Below are 19647 nucleotides of genomic sequence, written 5' to 3' on the forward strand. Positions count from 1 at the left end.
GAGGAATATTACCTCATTTGCTCGACAGGTATCTCCCAACACTCATTCACGCGTTTCATTGCGTCTTCGATAATCGCGGAACAAACTGGCTAGGCTCCAGTGCACTTACTGAGAAACGATTAGGCAACAAAAAGGAATTTTTTTAGAAAAAGCCATAATCAAACAATGCAATCATTTCGGCAAATAGGTAGTTTGGGAGTAGTCCCAACGACGCCGACATGCTGGCTGCAGTTATTAAAGAAAAAAGCAAAATAAAAAAAATGAAGCCAACTGCACGTGGTGTTCCCAAGCTGTCACCCATCCAAGTACTAACCACGCCCAATGCTGCTTAACTGCGGTGATCAGACGAGAACCGGTGTTTTCAGCATGGTATGGCCGTTGGCATTAGATTTGACTGAGTTACTCCTATAACAAGTCCATTCCTTATTTCCTGCATAACCAAATCAATTGAATTTCAAAATAGTAAGAGAACGGATTGCTGATTATCTTTAGAAAACGACACTTCCAGCTTCTAAAGTCGATACCACTAACAAATACAGGGCCGAACCCTGAAAGATTCACCTCGGACGACTTCCTCAAAATTCCCAATATAAAATACATGGACATAAGTAGAAGTATACGGCAGACAGATTTTACCTGGCCGAGTGGTTCCTTGCTGAAATAATGATTTTCTAAATACCGTTGCAGGAGAAAATCACAGTTGACTCTCTAGGTGGGAGTAAATCAGGAGCTGCCCAGTGGCCGATGAATAATATACAACGCCAAGACACAAAAGAGTATTTCAGTCTATACACGATATGGTCTTGCTAGAACAAGGACGTATTCGCCGGCACTTGGAACACTGCCCGACACAGTAGGATAACAAACCATCCAAGCTGAACTTTCACCTAGTATTCGTCTGCGATCTAAAGTCAACTACTGATAGACGCCTGTGCAGCTTTACTTTCTATGACTAACTTTAGGCATTCTGTAAAAGAAAATATTTTTTTAGTAAAACGTTCACCCCTCCAAGTGACGGACAGTCGCTTTGTATCTTAACGACGAGACACACAGTCTGAAGCCTTTCCTGAAAAGTGTGTTAATTTTAGGAGGGAAAATTACATTCAAATATAAACTATCCTAGACTAAATTTTGAAATATGCATGAAGCAAATGACAGGCGCCTAACCCCCTTGCCTTCTGTGTTTATCTGATTATACCCCCGGAGAGAAAGAAAAGGAATTCATATAATGTTCAGCTCTCCAAGTATTGGACAAGGGCTGTGTATCTTAACTCGGAGATGTCCCGTCTCACATCTTTCGTGGTTGCCCTCCTTTTTCCGGAAGTAGACCATCCCACCACCTGGACGGCAAAATTTCATACTGAGATACTGCGGTGAGGAATATTACCTCATTTGCTCGACAGGTATCTCCCAACACTCATTCACGCGTTTCATTGCGTCTTCCATAATCGCAGAACAAACTGGCTAGGCTCGAGTGCACTTACTGAGAAACGATTAGGCAACAAAAAGGATTTTTTTTAGAAAAAGCCATAATCAAACAATGCAATCATTTCGGCAAATAGGTAGTTTGGGAGTAGTCCCAACGACGCCGACATGCTGGCTGCAGTTATTAAAGAAAAAAGCAAAATAAAAAGAATGAAGCCAACAGCACGTGGTGTTCCCAAGCGGTCACCCATCCAAGTACTAACCACGCCCAATGCTGCTTAACTGCGGTGATCAGACGAGAACCGGTGTTTTCAGCATGGTATGGCCGTTGGCATTAGATTTGACTGAGTTACTCCTATAACAAGTCCTTTCCTTATTTCCTGCATAACCAAATCAATTGAATTTCAAAATAGTAAGAGAACGTATTGCTGATTATCTTTAGAAAACGACACTTCCAGCTTCTAAAGTCGATACCACTAAAAAATACAGGGCCGAACCCTGAAAGATTCACCTCGGACGACTTCCTCAAAATTCCCAATATAAAATACATGGACATAAGTAGAAATATACGGCAGACAGATTTCACCTGGCCGAGTGGTTCCTTGCTGAAATAATGATTTTCTAAATACCGTAGCAGGAGAAACTCACAGTTGACTCTCTCGGTAGGTGTAAATCAGGAGCTGCCCAGTGGCCGATGAATAATATACAACGCCAAGACACAAAAGAGTATTTCAGTCTATACACGATATGGTCTTGCTAGAACAAGTACGTATTCGCCGGCACTTGGAACACTGCCCGACACAGTAGGATAACAAACCATCCAAGCTGAACTTTCACCTAGTATTCGTCTGCGATCTAAAGTCAACTACTGATAGACGCCTGTGCAGCTTTACTTTCTATGACTAACTTTAGGCATTCTGTAAAAGAAAGAAAAAAATTTAGTAAAACGTTCACCCCTCCAAGTGACGGACAGTCGCTTTGTATCTTAACGACGAGACCCACAGTCTGAAGCCTTTCCTGAAAGGTGTGTTAATTTTAGGAGGGAAAATTACATTCAAATATAAAATATCCTAGTCTAAATTTTGAAATATGCATGAAGCAAATGACAGGCGCCTAACCCCCTTGCCTTCTGTGTTTATCTGATTATACCCCCGGAGAGAAAAAAAAGGAATTCATATAATGTTCAGCTCTCCAAGTATTGGACAAGCGCTGTGTATCTTAACTCGGAGATGTCCCGTCTCACATCTTTCGTGGTTGCCCTCCTTTTTACGGAAGTAGACCATCCCACCACCTGGACGGCAAAATTTCATACTGAGATACTGCGGTGAGGAATATTACCTCATTTGCTCGACAGGTATCTCCCAACACTCATTCACGCGTTTCATTGCGTCTTCGATAATCGCGGAACAAACTGGCTAGGCTCGAGTGCAGTTACTGAGAAACGATTAGGCAACAAAAAGGAATTTTTTTAGAAAAAGCCATAATCAAACAATGCAATCATTTCGGCAAATAGGTAGTTTGGGAGTAGTCCCAACGACGCCGACATGCTGGCTGCAGTTATTAAAGAAAAAAGCAAAATAAAAAAAATGAAGCCAACTGCACGTGGTGTTCCCAAGCGGTCACCCATCCAAGTACTAACCACGCCCAATGCTGCTTAACTGCGGTGATCAGACGAGAACCGGTGTTTTCAGCATGGTATGGCCGTTGGCATTAGATTTGACTGAGTTACTCCTATAACAAGTCCATTCCTTATTTCCTGCATAACCAAATCAATTGAATTTCAAAATAGTAAGAGAACGGATTGCTGATTATCTTTAGAAAACGACACTTCCAGCTTCTAAAGTCGATACCACTAACAAATACAGGGCCGAACACTGAAAGATTCACCTCGGACGACTTCCTCAAAATTCCCAATATAAAATACATGGACATAAGTAGAAGTATACGGCAGACAGATTTTACCTGGCCGAGTGGTTCCTTGCTGAAATAATGATTTTCTAAATACCGTTGCAGGAGAAAATCACAGTTGACTCTCTAGGTGGGTGTAAATCAGGAGCTGCCCAGTGGCCGATGAATAATATACAACGCCAAGACACAAAAGAGTATTTCAGTCTATACACGATATGGTCTTGCTAGAACAAGGACGTATTCGCCGGCACTTGGAACACTGCCCGACACAGTAGGATAACAAACCATCCAAGCTGAACTTTCACCTAGTATTCGTCTGCGATCTAAAGTCAACTACTGATAGACGCCTGTGCAGCTTTACTTTCTATGACTAACTTTAGGCATTCTGTAAAAGAAAGAAAAAAATTTAGTAAAACGTTCACCCCTCCAAGTGACGGACAGTCGCTTTGTATCTTAACGACGAGACACACAGTCTGAAGCTTTTCCTGAAAAGTGTGTTAATTTTAGGAGGGAAAATTACATTCAAATATAAACTATCCTAGACTAAATTTTGAAATATGCATGAAGCAAATGACAGGCGCCTAACCCCCTTGCCTTCTGTGTTTATCTGATTATACCCCCGGAGAGTAAAAAAAGGAATTCATATAATGTTCAGCTCTCCAAGTATTGGACAAGCGCTGTGTATCTTAACTCGGAGATGTCCCGTCTCAAATCTTTCGTGGTTGCCCTCCTTTTTCCGGAAGTAGACCATCCCACCACCTGGACGGCAAAATTTCATACTGAGATACTGCGGTGAGGAATATCACCTCATTTGCTCGACAGGTATCTCCCAACACTCATTCACGCGTTTCATTGCGTCTTCGATAATCGCGGAACAAACTGGCTAGGCTCGAGTGCACTTACTGAGAAACGATTAGGCAACAAAAAGGAATTTTTTTAGAAAAAGCCATAATCAAACAATGCAATCATTTCGGCAAATAGGTAGTTTGGGAGTAGTCCCAACGACGCCGACATGCTGGCTGCAGTTATTAAAGAAAAAAGCAAAATAAAAAAAATGAAGCCAACTGCACGTGGTGTTCCCAAGCGGTCACCCATCCAAGTACTAACCACGCCCAATGCTGCTTAACTGCGGTGATCAGACGAGAACCGGTGTTTTCAGCATGGTATGGCCGTTGGCATTAGATTTGACTGAGTTAATCCTATAACAAGTCCATTCCTTATTTCCTGCATAACCAAATCAATTGAATTTCAAAATAGTAAGAGAACGGATTGCTGATTATCTTTAGAAAACGACACTTCCAGCTTCTAAAGTCGATACCACTAACAAATACAGGGCCGAACCCTGAAAGATTCACCTCGGACGACTTCCTCAAAATTCCCAATATAAAATACATGGACATAAGTAGAAGTATACGGCAGACAGATTTTACCTGGCCGAGTGGTTCCTTGCTGAAATAATGATTTTCTAAATACCGTTGCAGGAGAAAATCACAGTTGACTCTCTAGGTGGGTGTAAATCAGGAGCTGCCCAGTGGCCGATGAATAATATACAACGCCAAGACACAAAAGAGTATTTCAGTCTATACACGATATGGTCTTGCTAGAACAAGGACGTATTCGCCGGCACTTGGAACACTGCCCGACACAGTAGGATAACAAACCATCCAAGCTGAACTTTCACCTAGTATTCGTCTGCGATCTAAAGTCAACTACTGATAGACGCCTGTGCAGCTTTACTTTCTATGACTAACTTTAGGCATTCTGTAAAAGAAAAATTTTTTTTAGTAAAACGTTCACCCCTCCAAATGACGGACAGTCGCTTTGTATCTTAACGACGAGACACACAGTCTGAAGCCTTTCCTGAAAAGTGTGTTAATTTTAGGAGGGAAAATTACATTCAAATATAAACTATCCTAGACTAAATTTTGAAATATGCATGAAGCAAATGACAGGCGCCTAACCCCCTTGCCTTCTGTGTTTATCTGATTATACCCCCGGAGAGTAAAAAAAGGAATTCATATAATGTTCAGCTCTCCAAGTATTGGACAAGCGCTGTGTATCTTAACTCGGAGATGTCCCGTCTCACATCTTTCGTGGTTGCCCTCCTTTTTCCGGAAGTAGACCATCCCACCACCTGGACGGCAAAATTTCATACTGAGATACTGCGGTGAGGAATATTACCTCATTTGCTCGAAAGGTATCTCCCAACACTCATTCACGCGTTTCATTGCGTCTTCGATAATCGCGGAACAAACTGGCTAGGCTCGAGTGCACTTACTGAGAAACGATTAGGCAACAAAAAGGAATTTTTTTAGAAAAAGCCATAATCAAACAATGCAATCATTTCGGCAAATAGGTAGTTTGGGAGTAGTCCCAACGACGCCGACATGCTGGCTGCAGTTATTAAAGAAAAAAGCAAAATAAAAAAAATGAAGCCAACTGCACGTGGTGTTCCCAAGCGGTCACCCATCCAAGTACTAACCACGCCCAATGCTGCTTAACTGCGATCATGGAGGCCATCAGCTGAAATGATCTTCCCCCCACGCCGCAGAGGCCTTCAGCCGAAACGGCCCCTCCCTCTCTGGGTTCAAACCCCAGAGATCCAACCAACCAAATTCCTTTGGACAACTTGCCTGACGGGATAACCTCCCATCAGCAGCAACAGATCCCAGTTTGAATGGTCGAGGCTCCAGCCACGGCGTAACCCTGTTAGCGTGAGCAAAATTTCCGTTTTTTATATTAAGACAGTTTACCATTTCCAGCAATGCGCCTTGAGTGCAGGAATGGTGTCACCTAGGTAGGGACGATGCTTGCGCTTGCGCAGGCCTCCGCCCTCAGTTAGCTTTTTGGTTGGTTGGTTAACTGCGGTGATCAGACGAGAACCGGTGTTTTCAGCATGGTATGGCCGTTGGCATTAGATTTGACTGAGTTACTCCTATAACAAGTCCATTCCTTATTTCCTGCATAACCAAATCAATTGAATTTCAAAATAGTAAGAGAACGGATTGCTGGTTATCTTTAGAAAACGACACTTCCAGCTTCTAAAGTCGATACTACTAACAAATACAGGGCCGAACCCTGAAAGATTCACCTCGGACGACTTCCTCAAAATTCCCAATATAAAATACATGGACATAAGTAGAAGTATACGGCAGACAGATTTTACCTGGCCGAGTGGTTCCTTGCTGAAATAATGATTTTCTAAATACCGTTGCAGGAGAAAATCACAGTTGACTCTCTAGGTGGGTGTAAATCAGGAGCTGCCCAGTGGCCGATGAATAATATACAACGCCAAGACACAAAAGAGTATTTCAGTCTATACACGATATGGTCTTGCTAGAACAAGGACGTATTCGCCGGCACTTGGAACACTGCCCGACACAGTAGGATAACAAACCATCCAAGCTGAACTTTCACCTAGTATTCATCTGCGATCTAAAGTCAACTACTGATAGACGCCTGTGCAGCTTTACTTTCTATGACTAACTTTAGGCATTCTGTAAAAGAAAGAAAAAAATTTAGTAAAACGTTCACCCCTCCAAGTGACGGACAGTCGCTTTGTATCTTAACGACGAGACCCACAGTCTGAAGCCTTTCCTGAAAAGTGTGTTAATTTTAGGAGGGAAAATTACATTCAAATATAAACTATCCTAGACTAAATTTTGAAATATGCATGAAGCAAATGACAGGCGCCTAACCCCCTTGCCTTCTGTATTTATCTGATTATACCCCCGGAGAGAAAGAAAAGGAATTCATATAATGTTCAGCTCTCCAAGTATTGGACAAGCGCTGTGTATCTTAACTCGGAGATGTCCCGTCTCACATCTTTCGTGGTTGCCCTCCTTTTTCCGGAAGTAGACCATCCCACCACCTGGACGGCAAAATTTCATACTGAGATACTGCGGTGAGGAATATTACCTCATTTGCTCGACAGGTATCTCCCAACACTCATTCACGCGTTTCATTGCGTCTTCCATAATCGCAGAACAAACTGGCTAGGCTCGAGTGCACTTACTGAGAAACGATTAGGCAACAAAAAGGAATTTTTTTAGAAAAAGCCATAATCAAACAATGCAATCATTTCGGCAAATAGGTAGTTTGGGAGTAGTCCCAACGACGCCGACATGCTGGCTGCAGTTATTAAAGAAAAAAGCAAAATAAAAAGAATGAAGCCAACAGCACGTGGTGTTCCCAAGCGGTCACCCATCCAAGTACTAACCACGCCCAATGCTGCTTAACTGCGGTGATCAGACGAGAACCGGTGTTTTCAGCATGGTATGGCCGTTGGCATTAGATTTGACTGAGTTACTCCTATAACAAGTCCTTTCCTTATTTCCTGCATAACCAAATCAATTGAATTTCAAAATAGTAAGAGAACGTATTGCTGATTATCTTTAGAAAACGACACTTCCAGCTTCTAAAGTCGATACCACTAAAAAATACAGGGCCGAACCCTGAAAGATTCACCTCGGACGACTTCCTCAAAATTCCCAATATAAAATACATGGACATAAGTAGAAATATACGGCAGACAGATTTCACCTGGCCGAGTGGTTCCTTGCTGAAATAATGATTTTCTAAATACCGTAGCAGGAGAAAATCACAGTTGACTCTCTCGGTAGGTGTAAATCAGGAGCTGCCCAGTGGCCGATGAATAATATACAACGCCAAGACACAAAAGAGTATTTCAGTCTATACACGATATGGTCTTGCTAGAACAAGTACGTATTCGCCGGCACTTGGAACACTGCCCGACACAGTAGGATAACAAACCATCCAAGCTGAACTTTCACCTAGTATTCATCTGCGATCTAAAGTCAACTACTGATAGACGCCTGTGCAGCTTTACTTTCTATGACTAACTTTAGGCATTCTGTAAAAGAAAGAAAAAAATTTAGTAAAACGTTCACCCCTCCAAGTGACGGACAGTCGCTTTGTATCTTAACGACGAGACCCACAGTCTGAAGCCTTTCCTGAAAGGTGTGTTAATTTTAGGAGGGAAAATTACATTCAAATATAAAATATCCTAGTCTAAATTTTGAAATATGCATGAAGCAAATGACAGGCGCCTAACCCCCTTGCCTTCTGTGTTTATCTGATTATACCCCCGGAGAGAAAAAAAAGGAATTCATATAATGTTCAGCTCTCCAAGTATTGGACAAGCGCTGTGTATCTTAACTCGGAGATGTCCCGTCTCACATCTTTCGTGGTTGCCCTCCTTTTTCCGGAAGTAGACCATCCCACCACCTGGACGGCAAAATTTCATACTGAGATACTGCGGTGAGGAATATTACCTCATTTGCTCGACAGGTATCTCCCAACACACATTCACGCGTTTCATTGCGTCTTCGATAATCGCGGAACAAACTGGCTTGGCTCGAGTGCACTTACTGAGAAACGATTAGGTAACAAAAAGCAATTTTTTTAGAAAAAGCCATAATCAAACAATGCAATCATTTCGGCAAATAGGTAGTTTGGGAGTAGTCCCAACGACGCCGACATGCTGGCTGCAGTTATTAAAGAAAAAAGCAAAATAAAAAAAATGAAGCCAACAGCACGTGGTGTTTCCAAGCGGTCACCCATCCAAGTACTAACCACGCCCAATGCTGCTTAACTGCGGTGATCAGACGAGAACCGGTGTTTTCAGCATGGTATGGCCGTTGGCATTAGATTTGACTGTGTTACTCCTATAACAAGTCCATTCCTTACTTCCTGCATAAACAAATCAATTGAATTTCAAAATAGTAAGAGAACGGATTGCTGATTATCTTTAGAAAACGACACTTCCAGCTTCTAAAGTCGATACCACTAACAAATACAGGGCCGAACCCTGAAAGATTCACCTCGGACGACTTCCTCAAAATTCCCAATATAAAATACATGGACATAAGTAGAAATATACGGCAGACAGATTTTACCTGGCCGAGTGGTTCCTTGCTGAAATAATGATTTTCTAAATACCGTTGCAGGAGAAAATCACAGTTGACTCTCTAGGTGGGTGTAAATCAGGAGCTGCCCAGTGGCCGATGAATAATATACAACGCCAAGACACAAAAGAGTATTTCAGTCTATACACGATATGGTCTTGCTAGAACAAGGACGTATTCGCCGGCACTTGGAACACTGCCCGACACAGTAGGATAAACAACCATCCAAGCTGAACTTTCACCTAGTATTGGTCTGCGATCTAAAGTCAACTACTGATAGACGCCTGTGCAGCTTTACTTTCTATGACTAACTTTAGGCATTCTGTAAAAGAAAGAATAAAATTTAGTAAAACGTTCACCCCTCCAAGTTACGGACAGTCGCTTTGTATCTTAACGACGAGACCCACAGTCTGAAGCCTTTCCTGAAAGGTGTGTTAATTTTAGGAGGGAAAATTACATTCAAATATAAAATATCCTAGTCTAAATTTTGAAATATGCATGAAGCAAATGACAGGCGCCTAACCCCCTTGCCTTCTGTGTTTATCTGATTATACCCCCGGAGAGAAAAAAAAGGAATTCATATAATGTTCAGCTCTCCAAGTATTGGACAAGCGCTGTGTATCTTAACTCGGAGATGTCCCGTCTCACATCTTTCGTGGTTGCCCTCCTTTTTCCGGAAGTAGACCATCCCACCACCTGGACGGCAAAATTTCATACTGAGATACTGCGGTGAGGAATATTACCTCATTTGCTCGACAGGTATCTCCCAACACACATTCACGCGTTTCATTGCGTCTTCGATAATCGCGGAACAAACTGGCTTGGCTCGAGTGCACTTACTGAGAAACGATTAGGCAACAAAAAAGAATTTTTTTAGAAAAAGCCATAATCAAACAATGCAATCATTTCGGCAAATAGGTAGTTTGGGAGTAGTACCAACGACGCCGACATGCTGGCTGCAGTTATTAAAAAAAAAAGCAAAATAAAAAAAATGAAGCCAACAGCACGTGGTGTTCCCAAGCGGTCACCCATCCAAGTACTAACCACGCCCAATGCTGCTTAACTGCGGTGATCAGACGAGAACCGGTGTTTTCAGCATGGTATGGCCGTTGGCATTAAATTTGACTGAGTTACTCCTATAACAAGACCATTCCTTATTTCCTGCATAACCAATTCAATTGAATTTCAAAATAGTAAGAGAACGGATTGCTGATTATCTTTAGAAAACGACACTTCCAGCTTCTAAAGTCGATACCACTAAAAAATACAGGGCCGAACCCTGAAAGATTCACCTCGGACGACTTCCTCAAAATTTCCAATATAAAATACATGGACATAAGTAGAAATATACGGCAGACAGATTTTACCTGGCCGAGTGGTTCCTTGCTGAAATAATAATTTTCTAAATACCGTTGCAAGAGAAAATCACAGTTGACTCTCTCGGTGGGTGTAAATCAGGAGCTGCCCAGTGGCCGATGAATAATATACAACGCCAAGACACAAAAGAGTATTTCAGTCTATACACGATATGGTCTTGCTAGAACAAGTACGTATTCGCCGGCACTTGGAACACTGCCCGACACAGTAGGATAACAAACCATCCAAGCTGAACTTTCACCTAGTATTCGTCTGCGATCTAAAGTCAACTACTGATAGACGCCTGTGCAGCTTTACTTTCTATGACTATCTTTAGGCATTGTGTAAAAGAAAAGAAAAAAAATTAGTAAAACGTTCACCCCTCCAAGTGACGGACAGTCGCTTAATATCTTAACGACAACACCCACAGTCTGAAGCCTTTCCTGAAAGGTGTGTTAATTTTAGGAGGGAAAATTACATTCAAATATAAATGATCCTAGATTAAATTTTGAAATATGCATGAAGCAAATGACAGGCGCCTAACCCCCTTGCCTTGTGTGTTTATCTGATTATACCCACGGAGAGAAAAAAAAGGAATTCATATAATGTTCACCCCTCCAAGTATTGGACAAGCGCTGTGTATCTTAACTCGGAGATGTCCCGTCTCACATCTTTCGTGGTTGCCCTCCTTTTTCCGGAAGTAGACCATCCCACCACCTGAACGGCAAAATTTCATACTGAGATACTGCGGTGAGGAAAATTACCTCATTTGCTCGACAGGTATCTCCCAACACTCATTCACGCGTTACATTGCGTCTTCGATAATCGCGGAACAAACTGGCTAGGCTCGAGTGCACTTACTGAGAAACGATTAGGCAACAAAAAGGAATTTTTTTAGAAAAAGCCATAATCAAACAATGCAATCATTTCGGCAAATAGTTAGTTTGGGAGTAGTCCCAACGACGCCGACATGCTGGCTGCAGTTATTAAAGAAAAAAGCAAAATAAAAAAAATGAAGCCAACAGCACGTGGTGTTCCAAAGCGGTCACCCATCCAAGTACTAACCACGCCCAATGCTGCTTAACTGCGGTGATCAGACGAGAACCGGTGTTTTCAGCATGGTATGGCCGTTGGCATTAGATTTGACTGAGTTACTCCTATAACAAGACCATTCCTTATTTCCTGCATAACCAATTCAATTGAATTTCAAAATAGTAAGAGAACGGATTGCTGATTATCTTTAGAAAACGACACTTCCAGCTTCTAAAGTCGATACCACTAACAAATACAGGGCCGAACCCTGAAAGATTCACCTCGGACGACTTCCTCAAAATTCCATATATAAAATACAAGGACATAAGTAGAAATATACGGCAGACAGATTTTACCTGGCCGAGTGGTTCCTTGCTGAAATAATGATTTTCTAAATACCGTTGCAGGAGAAAATCACAGTTGACTCTCTAGGTGGGTGTAAATCAGGAGCTGCCCAGTGGCCGATGAATAATATACAACGCCAAGACACAAAAGAGTATTTCAGTCTATACACGATATGGTCTTGCTAGAACAAGGACGTATTCGCCGGCACTTGGAACACTGCCCGACACAGTAGGATAACAAACCATCCAAGCTGAACTTTCACCTAGTATTCATCTGCGATCTAAAGTCAACTACTGATAGACGCCTGTGCAGCTTTACTTTCTATGACTAACTTTAGGCATTCTGTAAAAGAAAGAAAAAAATTTAGTAAAACGTTCACCCCTCCAAGTGACGGACAGTCGCTTTGTATCTTAACGACGAGACCCACAGTCTGAAGCCTTTCCTGAAAAGTGTGTTAATTTTAGGAGGGAAAATTACATTCAAATATAAACTATCCTAGACTAAATTTTGAAATATGCATGAAGCAAATGACAGGCGCCTTGCCTTCTGTGTTTATCTGATTATACCCCCGGAGAGAAAGAAAAGGAATTCATATAATGTTCAGCTCTCCAAGTATTGGACAAGCGCTGTGTATCTTAACTCGGAGATGTCCCGTCTCACATCTTTCGTGGTTGCCCTCCTTTTTCCGGAAGTAGACCATCCCACCACCTGGACGGCAAAATTTCATACTGAGATACTGCGGTGAGGAATATTACCTCATTTGCTCGACAGGTATCTCCCAACACTCATTCACGCGTTTCATTGCGTCTTCCATAATCGCAGAACAAACTGGCTAGGCTCGAGTGCACTTACTGAGAAACGATTAGGCAACAAAAAGGAATTTTTTTAGAAAAAGCCATAATCAAACAATGCAATCATTTCGGCAAATAGGTAGTTTGGGAGTAGTCCCAACGACGCCGACATGCTGGCTGCAGTTATTAAAGAAAAAAGCAAAATAAAAAGAATGAAGCCAACAGCACGTGGTGTTCCCAAGCGGTCACCCATCCAAGTACTAACCACGCCCAATGCTGCTTAACTGCGGTGATCAGACGAGAACCGGTGTTTTCAGCATGGTATGGCCGTTGGCATTAGATTTGACTGAGTTACTCCTATAACAAGTCCTTTCCTTATTTCCTGCATAACCAAATCAAATGAATTTCAAAATAGTAAGAGAACGTATTGCTGATTATCTTTAGAAAACGACACTTCCAGCTTCTAAAGTCGATACCACTAAAAAATACAGGGCCGAACCCTGAAAGATTCACCTCGGACGACTTCCTCAAAATTCCCAATATAAAATACATGGACATAAGTAGAAATATACGGCAGACAGATTTCACCTGGCCGAGTGGTTCCTTGCTGAAATAATGATTTTCTAAATACCGTAGCAGGAGAAAATCACAGTTGACTCTCTCGGTAGGTGTAAATCAGGAGCTGCCCAGTGGCCGATGAATAATATACAACGCCAAGACACAAAAGAGTATTTCAGTCTATACACGATATGGTCTTGCTAGAACAAGTACGTATTCGCCGGCACTTGGAACACTGCCCGACACAGTAGGATAACAAACCATCCAAGCTGAACTTTCACCTAGTATTCGTCTGCGATGTAAAGTCAACTACTGATAGACGCCTGTGCAGCTTTACTTTCTATGACTAACTTTAGGCATTCTGTAAAAGAAAGAAAAAAATTTAGTAAAACGTTCACCCCTCCAAGTGACGGACAGTCGCTTTGTATCTTAACGACGAGACCCACAGTCTGAAGCCTTTCCTGAAAGGTGTGTTAATTTTAGGAGGGAAAATTACATTCAAATATAAAATATCCTAGTCTAAATTTTGAAATATGCATGAAGCAAATGACAGGCGCCTAACCCCCTTGCCTTCTGTGTTTATCTGATTATACCCCCGGAGAGAAAAAAAAGGAATTCATATAATGTTCAGCTCTCCAAGTATTGGACAAGCGCTGTGTATCTTAACTCGGAGATGTCCCGTCTCACATCTTTCGTGGTTGCCCTCCTTTTTCCGGAAGTAGACCATCCCACCACCTGGACGGCAAAATTTCATACTGAGATACTGCGGTGAGGAATATTACCTCATTTGCTCGACAGGTATCTCCCAACACACATTCACGCGTTTCATTGCGTCTTCGATAATCGCGGAACAAACTGGCTTGGCTCGAGTGCACTTACTGAGAAACGATTAGGCAACAAAAAAGAATTTTTTTAGAAAAAGCCATAATCAAACAATGCAATCATTTCGGCAAATAGGTAGTTTGGGAGTAGTCCCAACGACGCCGACATGCTGGCTGCAGTTATTAAAAAAAAAGCAAAATAAAAAAAATGAAGCCAACAGCACGTGGTGTTCCCAAGCGGTCACCCATCCAAGTACTAACCACGCCCAATGCTGCTTAACTGCGGTGATCAGACGAGAACCGGTGTTTTCAGCATGGTATGGCCGTTGGCATTAAATTTGACTGAGTTACTCCTATAACAAGACCATTCCTTATTTCCTGCATAACCAATTCAATTGAATTTCAAAATAGTAAGAGAACGGATTGCTGATTATCTTTAGAAAACGACACTTCCAGCTTCTAAAGTCGATACCACTAAAAAATACAGGGCCGAACCCTGAAAGATTCACCTCGGACGACTTCCTCAAAATTCCCAATATAAAATACATGGACATAAGTAGAAATATACGGCAGACAGATTTTACCTGGCCGAGTGGTTCCTTGCTGAAATAATAATTTTCTAAATACCGTTGCAAGAGAAAATCACAGTTGACTCTCTCGGTGGGTGTAAATCAGGAGCTGCCCAGTGGCCGATGAATAATATACAACGCCAAGACACAAAAGAGTATTTCAGTCTATACACGATATGGTCTTGCTAGAACAAGGACGTATTCGCCGGCACTTGGAACACTGCCCGACACAGTAGGATAACAAACCATCCAAGCTGAACTTTCACCTAGTATTCATCTGCGATCTAAAGTCAACTACTGATAGACGCCTGTGCAGCTTTACTTTCTATGACTAACTTTAGGCATTCTGTAAAAGAAAGAAAAAAATTTAGTAAAACGTTCACCCCTCCAAGTGACGGACAGTCGCTTTGTATCTTAACGACGAGACCCACAGTCTGAAGCCTTTCCTGAAAAGTGTGTTAATTTTAGGAGGGAAAATTACATTCAAATATAAAATATCCTAGACTAAATTTTGAAATATGCATGAAGCAAATGACAGGCGCCTTGCCTTCTGTGTTTATCTGATTATACCCCCGGAGAGAAAGAAAAGGAATTCATATAATGTTCAGCTCTCCAAGTATTGGACAAGCGCTGTGTATCTTAACTCGGAGATGTCCCGTCTCACATCTTTCGTGGTTGCCCTCCTTTTTCCGGAAGTAGACCATCCCACCACCTGGACGGCAAAATTTCATACTGAGATACTGCGGTGAGGAATATTACCTCATTTGCTCGACAGGTATCTCCCAACACTCATTCACGCGTTTCATTGCGTCTTCCATAATCGCAGAACAAACTGGCTAGGCTCGAGTGCACTTACTGAGAAACGATTAGGCAACAAAAAGGAATTTTTTTAGAAAAAGCCATAATCAAACAATGCAATCATTTCGGCAAATAGGTAGTTTGGGAGGAGTCCCAACGACGCCGACATGCTGGCTGCAGTTATTAAAGAAAAAAGCAAAATAAAAAGAATGAAGACAACAGCACGTGGTGTTCCCAAGCGGTCACCCATCCAAGTACTAACCACGCCCAATGCTGCTTAACTGCGGTGATCAGACGAGAACCGGTGTTTTCAGCATGGTATGGCCGTTGGCATTAGATTTGACTGAGTTACTCCTATAACAAGTCCTTTCCTTATTTCCTGCATAACCAAATCAAATGAATTTCAAAATAGTAAGAGAACGTATTGCTGATTATCTTTAGAAAACGACACTTCCAGCTTCTAAAGTCGATACCACTAAAAAATACAGGGCCGAACCCTGAAAGATTCACCTCGGACGACTTCCTCAAAATTCCCAATATAAAATACATGGACATAAGTAGAAATATACGGCAGACAGATTTCACCTGGCCGAGTGGTTCCTTGCTGAAATAATGATTTTCTAAATACCGTAGCAGGAGAAAATCACAGTTGACTCTCTCGGTAGGTGTAAATCAGGAGCTGCCCAGTGGCCGATGAATAATATACAACGCCAAGACACAAAAGAGTATTTCAGTCTATACACGATATGGTCTTGCTAGAACAAGTACGTATTCGCCGGCACTTGGAACACTGCCCGACACAGTAGGATAACAAACCATCCAAGCTGAACTTTCACCTAGTATTCGTCTGCGATGTAAAGTCAACTACTGATAGACGCCTGTGCAGCTTTACTTTCTATGACTAACTTTAGGCATTCTGTAAAAGAAAGAAAAAAATTTAGTAAAACGTTCACCCCTCCAAGTGACGGACAGTCGCTTTGTATCTTAACGACGAGACCCACAGTCTGAAGCCTTTCCTGAAAGGTGTGTTAATTTTAGGAGGGAAAATTACATTCAAATATAAAATATCCTAGTCTAAATTTTGAAATATGCATGAAGCAAATGACAGGCGCCTAACCCCCTTGCCTTCTGTGTTTATCTGATTATACCCCCGGAGAGAAAAAAAAGGAATTCATATAATGTTCAGCTCTCCAAGTATTGGACAAGCGCTGTGTATCTTAACTCGGAGATGTCCCGTCTCACATCTTTCGTGGTTGCCCTCCTTTTTCCGGAAGTAGACCATCCCACCACCTGGACGGCAAAATTTCATACTGAGATACTGCGGTGAGGAATATTACCTCATTTGCTCGACAGGTATCTCCCAACACACATTCACGCGTTTCATTGCGTCTTCGATAATCGCGGAACAAACTGGCTTGGCTCGAGTGCACTTACTGAGAAACGATTAGGCAACAAAAAAGAATTTTTTTAGAAAAAGCCATAATCAAACAATGCAATCATTTCGGCAAATAGGTAGTTTGGGAGTAGTCCCAACGACGCCGACATGCTGGCTGCAGTTATTAAAAAAAAAGCAAAATAAAAAAAATGAAGCCAACAGCACGTGGTGTTCCCAAGCGGTCACCCATCCAAGTACTAACCACGCCCAATGCTGCTTAACTGCGGTGATCAGACGAGAACCGGTGTTTTCAGCATGGTATGGCCGTTGGCATTAAATTTGACTGAGTTACTCCTATAACAAGACCATTCCTTATTTCCTGCATAACCAATTCAATTGAATTTCAAAATAGTAAGAGAACGGATTGCTGATTATCTTTAGAAAACTACACTTCCAGCTTCTAAAGTCGATACCACTAAAAAATACAGCGCCGAACCCTGAAAGATTCACCTCGGACGACTTCCTCAAAATTCCCAATATAAAATACATGGACATAAGTAGAAATATACGGCAGACAGATTTTACCTGGCCGAGTGGTTCCTTGCTGAAATAATAATTTTCTAAATACCGTTGCAAGAGAAAATCACAGTTGACTCTCTCGGTGGGTGTAAATCAGGAGCTGCCCAGTGGCCGATGAATAATATACAACGCCAAGACACAAAAGAGTATTTCAGTCTATACACGATATGGTCTTGCTAGAACAAGTACGTATTCGCCGGCACTTGGAACACTGCCCGACACAGTAGGATAACAAACCATCCAAGCTGAACTTTCACCTAGTATTCGTCTGCGATCTAAAGTCAACTACTGATAGACGCCTGTGCAGCTTTACTTTCTATGACTATCTTTAGGCATTGTGTAAAAGAAAAGAAAAAAAATTAGTAAAACGTTCACCCCTCCAAGTGACGGACAGTCGCTTAATATCTTAACGACAACACCCACAGTCTGAAGCCTTTCCTGAAAGGTGTGTTAATTTTAGGAGGGAAAATTACATTCAAATATAAATGATCCTAGATTAAATTTTGAAATATGCATAAAGCAAATGACAGGCGTCTAACCCCCTTGCCTTCTGTGTTTATCTGATTATACCCCCGGAGAGAAAAAAAAGGAATTCATATAATGTTCACCCCTCCAAGTATTGGACAAGCGCTGTGTATCTTAACTCGGAGATGTCCCGTCTCACATCTTTCGTGGTTGCCCTCCTTTTTTCGGAAGTAGACCATCCCACCACCTGGACGGCAAAATTTCATACTGAGATACTGCGGTGAGGAAAATTACCTCATTTGCTCGACAGGTATCTACCAACACTCATTCACGCGTTACATTGCGTCTTCGATAATCGCGGAACAAACTGGCTAGGCTCGAGTGCACTTACTGAGAAACGATTAGGCAACAAAAAGGAATTTTTTTAGAAAAAGCCATAATCAAACAATGCAATCATTTCGGCAAATAGTTAGTTTGGGAGTAGTCCCAACGACGCCGACATGCTGGCTGCAGTTATTAAAGAAAAAAGCAAAATAAAAAAAATGAAGCCAACAGCACGTGGTGTTCCAAAGCGGTCACCCATCCAAGTACTAACCACGCCCAATGCTGCTTAACTGCGGTGATCAGACGAGAACCGGTGTTTTCAGCATGGTATGGCCGTTGGCATTAGATTTGACTGAGTTACTCCTATAACAAGACCATTCCTTATTTCCTGCATAACCAATTCAATTGAATTTCAAAATAGTAAGAGAACGGATTGCTGATTATCTTTAGAAAACGACACTTCCAGCTTCTAAAGTCGATACCACTAACAAATACAGGGCCGAACCCTGAAAGATTCACCTCGGACGACTTCCTCAAAATTCCATATATAAAATACAAGGACATAAGTAGAAATATACGGCAGACAGATTTTACCTGGCCGAGTGGTTCCTTGCTGAAATAATGATTTTCTAAATACCGTTGCAGGAGAAAATCACAGTTGACTCTCTCGGTGGGTGTAAATCAGGAGCTGCCCAGTGGCCGATGAATAATATACAACGCCAAGACACAAAAGAGTATTTCAGTCTATACACGATATGGTCTTGCTAGAACAAGTACGTATTCGCCGGCACTTGGAACACTGCCCGACACAGTAGGATAACAAACCATCCAAGCTGAACTTTCACCTAGTATTCGTCTGCGATCTAAAGTCAACTACTGATAGACGCCTGTGCAGCTTTACTTTCTATGACTATCTTTAGGCATTCTGTAAAAGAAAAAAAAAATTTTAGTAAAACGTTCACCCCTCCAAGTGACGGACAGTCGCTTTGTATCTTAACGACGAGACCCACAGTCTGAAGCCTTTCCTGAAAGTTGTGTTAATTTTAGGAGGGAAAATTACATTCAAATATAAAATATCCTAGTCTAAATTTTGAAATATGCATGAAGCAAATGACAGGCGCCTAACCCCCTTGCCTTCTGTGTTTATCTGATTATACCCCCGGAGAGAAAAAAAAGAAATTCATATAATGTTCAGCTCTCCAAGTATTGGACAAGCGCTGTGTATCTTAACTCGGAGATGTCCCGTCTCACATCTTTCGTGGTTGCCCTCCTTTTTCCGGAAGTAGACCATCCCACCACCTGGAAGGCAAAATTTCACACTGAGATACTGCGGTGAGGAAAATTACCTCATTTGCTCGACAGGTATCTCCCAAC

The 19647-nt window shown here is 41.9% G+C and overlaps 13 non-coding genes across 13 annotated transcripts; all 13 read right to left on the minus strand.

Moving 5' to 3' along the window:
* Positions 1-264: 264 nt before the first annotated feature.
* Positions 265-383, minus strand: LOC147873496 (5S ribosomal RNA). Its single transcript, XR_015535677.1, has one exon. It is a non-coding gene; the product is annotated as a 5S ribosomal RNA (ribosomal RNA).
* A 1256-nt stretch (positions 384-1639) lies between these two features.
* Positions 1640-1758, minus strand: LOC147873497 (5S ribosomal RNA). The gene has a single exon (XR_015535686.1). It is a non-coding gene; the product is annotated as a 5S ribosomal RNA (ribosomal RNA).
* Positions 1759-3015: 1257 nt separating this feature from the next.
* Positions 3016-3134, minus strand: LOC147873498 (5S ribosomal RNA). Its single transcript, XR_015535664.1, has one exon. It is a non-coding gene; the product is annotated as a 5S ribosomal RNA (ribosomal RNA).
* A 1257-nt stretch (positions 3135-4391) lies between these two features.
* LOC147873499 (5S ribosomal RNA) lies at positions 4392-4510 on the minus strand. The gene has a single exon (XR_015535665.1). It is a non-coding gene; the product is annotated as a 5S ribosomal RNA (ribosomal RNA).
* A 2993-nt stretch (positions 4511-7503) lies between these two features.
* Positions 7504-7622, minus strand: LOC147873500 (5S ribosomal RNA). Its single transcript, XR_015535687.1, has one exon. It is a non-coding gene; the product is annotated as a 5S ribosomal RNA (ribosomal RNA).
* A 1257-nt stretch (positions 7623-8879) lies between these two features.
* LOC147873501 (5S ribosomal RNA) lies at positions 8880-8998 on the minus strand. Its single transcript, XR_015535644.1, has one exon. It is a non-coding gene; the product is annotated as a 5S ribosomal RNA (ribosomal RNA).
* Positions 8999-10255: 1257 nt separating this feature from the next.
* LOC147873502 (5S ribosomal RNA) lies at positions 10256-10374 on the minus strand. Its single transcript, XR_015535688.1, has one exon. It is a non-coding gene; the product is annotated as a 5S ribosomal RNA (ribosomal RNA).
* A 1258-nt stretch (positions 10375-11632) lies between these two features.
* Positions 11633-11751, minus strand: LOC147873503 (5S ribosomal RNA). Its single transcript, XR_015535636.1, has one exon. It is a non-coding gene; the product is annotated as a 5S ribosomal RNA (ribosomal RNA).
* A 1249-nt stretch (positions 11752-13000) lies between these two features.
* On the minus strand, positions 13001-13119 carry LOC147873504 (5S ribosomal RNA). Its single transcript, XR_015535689.1, has one exon. It is a non-coding gene; the product is annotated as a 5S ribosomal RNA (ribosomal RNA).
* Positions 13120-14375: 1256 nt separating this feature from the next.
* On the minus strand, positions 14376-14494 carry LOC147873505 (5S ribosomal RNA). Its single transcript, XR_015535690.1, has one exon. It is a non-coding gene; the product is annotated as a 5S ribosomal RNA (ribosomal RNA).
* A 1249-nt stretch (positions 14495-15743) lies between these two features.
* LOC147873506 (5S ribosomal RNA) lies at positions 15744-15862 on the minus strand. Its single transcript, XR_015535643.1, has one exon. It is a non-coding gene; the product is annotated as a 5S ribosomal RNA (ribosomal RNA).
* A 1256-nt stretch (positions 15863-17118) lies between these two features.
* Positions 17119-17237, minus strand: LOC147873507 (5S ribosomal RNA). The gene has a single exon (XR_015535691.1). It is a non-coding gene; the product is annotated as a 5S ribosomal RNA (ribosomal RNA).
* A 1258-nt stretch (positions 17238-18495) lies between these two features.
* LOC147873508 (5S ribosomal RNA) lies at positions 18496-18614 on the minus strand. Its single transcript, XR_015535637.1, has one exon. It is a non-coding gene; the product is annotated as a 5S ribosomal RNA (ribosomal RNA).
* Positions 18615-19647: the final 1033 nt, after the last annotated feature.

Source organism: Zootermopsis nevadensis, unplaced genomic scaffold (assembly GCF_977971745.1).
Source record: "Zootermopsis nevadensis isolate Lab colony 2312 unplaced genomic scaffold, Znev_1.0 Znev_ptg000017l, whole genome shotgun sequence".
Lineage (NCBI taxonomy): Eukaryota > Metazoa > Arthropoda > Insecta > Blattodea > Termopsidae > Zootermopsis > Zootermopsis nevadensis.